This window comes from Oncorhynchus tshawytscha, linkage group LG18, assembly GCF_018296145.1.
Source record: "Oncorhynchus tshawytscha isolate Ot180627B linkage group LG18, Otsh_v2.0, whole genome shotgun sequence".
NCBI classification, from domain to species: domain Eukaryota; kingdom Metazoa; phylum Chordata; class Actinopteri; order Salmoniformes; family Salmonidae; genus Oncorhynchus; species Oncorhynchus tshawytscha.
In genome coordinates, this window is record NC_056446.1 from 23,690,733 (window position 1) to 23,693,468 (window position 2,736).

Below are 2,736 nucleotides of genomic sequence, written 5' to 3' on the forward strand. Positions count from 1 at the left end.
ACCAGGATGGCCGAGTGGTTAAGGCGTTGGACTTAAGATCCAATGGACATATGTCCGCGTGGGTTCGAACCCCACTCCTGGTAGAAAGTTTTGCTCAAGGAAAGTACTTCCATCGAAAATATGCGGCGTTGTTTTTCAATTGAAGGGGTTGTGGTACTGTAAACGGCTTGTACGGTAGTGTGTTTTGCTTGTCACATGCTGCAGTCAAGTCTTTAAAAAGTTAGAGCGTAATCTGGCTACACTTTCATTGTGTTTCATTCTAATAACGTAATCCGACAACACTTTCAGTGTGTTACATTAAAACATATCTGATAGTTGGACTGCTGTTATTGTAACACCTTCATGTCACATAAAGAAGCAGTTGAATATATTAACTGACTATAAATGTCTTGTTTGTGTCAAATGATAAAGTGTAGCCAAGGCTACCCCCTACTGGCCAATAAAAAATATTGCCTTGATTCTCGATGTAATAACCTTATGTTGTTGTAATAAAAACGGTGGGTTATGATGTTTGCTTTACAAAACAAGTAGACCAATGTGCTGATTGTTGAAATAAGCAACATGTACTCGACTTTTACTAGTATTTTTCTCATGAGATTCACGCCACATCTCGATTTAGAATATATTTTTCAGTAAGCCTAGGCCCTAGTATTTAATCAATTAATAAATGACACATTTTTTTATTTCACCTTTATTTAACCAGGCAGGCAAGTTGAGAACAAGTTCTCATTTACAACTGCGACCTGGCCAAGATAAAGCAAAGCAGTTCGACACATATAACAAGACAGAGTTACACATGGAGATAAACAAACATACAGTCAATAATACAGTAGAAAAATAAATCTATATACAATGTGAGCAAATGTATCCTGCTGGACACAAGGGGGCGCTAGAACTCCTTTATGTGTAGGCCTGCACTACATGCTCTTTCAATTTCATAATTTTCAGGCCAGGGGCACCACATTTAAAAAAAAAAAACTTTATTTAACTAGGCAAGTCAGTTAAGACTAAACTCTTATTTACAATGACGGCCTACACCAGCCAAACCCGGACGATGCTGGGCCAATTATGTGCGGCCCTATGGGACTCCCAATCACGGCCGGTTGTGATACAGCCTGGATCATCTCCATCACAGAATAATAATTAGAGCAGTATTATATATCTCAGAAAGCATCACTTTATCCTAGGTTTACATACATATGACAATGGATTTGTAAGAGTGATGAAACTTATTGCAATATCTGAGACAGATACTGCTGCCGGTGTATTCAAAGTGTAATATTAAATGTTAACTTAGCATGTAACGGTGACCTGTCATCTGCCTTTATGTGGCCCATCATGAGGCCTATTGTTATTTTCCATTCAAATCAACTGCTCTCTCTCTCTCCAACTGGTTTATAGGTCAGGTTAGGTCTTACATTCCATCTTCATTTTGCAGTCTTCTTCCCAGGTCGGCTCATTTTACCTGTGCGGTTACCTGACACCTGTGCGAGGGCCCTGCTGAGCTCTCATTTGTGCAATCAATCCTCTTCTATGGTCTGCGCGAGGAAGTGCACACAAAGAGGCAGTGACAACTGAAACGAGGGAGGGAGAGGGGACAAGGCAACATCACTAAAGCCACCGGGGCCCAGGCAGAGGATGTTGTTTAGATTTCCATTAGGCCTACTCAATCTTGACCAGCAATGGTTGCCTTTGAGATGTTGGCCTTTAATATCAATTATATATTTAGGCCAATCCTAGATAGGCTTACTCATTATTAATTATCTATGTGTGTGTGTCTGATTAACTCAAGATAAAGGAAAACCTAATTCAAAGGGATGAATGTGAAACTTGCACCACTGTCATTGTTTCTAGTTTATCCCAGAAGAGCTATCCACACCTGTAAACTACACTGCTATCAAATATTTGTCCACCTACCTTGATGATCTTCAAACTGTTGACATTGCAACCATGTTTCATACACACACATCATCATTAATTTCAGATTGCATATCTCATAGTTATAACATATAGGATATAGGCCGACTGTATAGGGTATGTTGCATTGTCAATGTCAACAGTTGAATGACATAGAGGCTTTTGCTTGCTCTGAGATATCAAGCATCTTCAGTGGCATGGAATGTATCGCCTTGACTGCAGACAAGCACAAAAAGCATGGGTTTATACTATTATTTGAGACATTGGAAGGCAAACAACAATAAGCAGCCCAAGTTATATTAGCCCTAGTCCATGTGAAATGAGTGGCCTAATCAAACTAAATCAATAATAATTAACCAATAACCCAATAATAATTAACCAATAACCACAAGATCCATATATTTGAGATAAAGTGACACAACAGAAAAACACATACATTGTATTTTGGGTACGGTTACATCTTAATATTTTTGATTGAGTTGGTTGCCACACGCGATTCAAACGTTTTCATATCCATCGTCGGGGGAAACACCGTCATGGCTGGAAAGAGTACAGCTTTTATTTTTTTTGCATTTCAGCTAACCGCTGTCCTAACCTAACCTAAACTAAACTAAACTAACCTAACCTAATTCACCTAACCTAATTCACCTAACCTGCCACGTTAATTATCTTAACCCGCTCCGGAAATTTTCTTAACCTGGTACGAAAATTCAACTCTGACAAAAAACGGTTGGCCTGTCCATTCCAGTCAAAACCGGGAACCAAGTCAAGCGCGTGTGCGCGCTGTCACGTGACGCCGACCGCGCCATGTTTCCATCT

At 39.7% G+C, this 2,736-nt stretch overlaps 1 non-coding gene across 1 annotated transcript; it reads left to right on the forward strand.

Moving 5' to 3' along the window:
* Positions 1 to 83, forward strand: trnal-uaa. The gene has a single exon. It is a non-coding gene; the product is annotated as a tRNA-Leu (tRNA).
* The last annotated feature ends 2,653 nt before the right edge of the window (positions 84 to 2,736 follow it).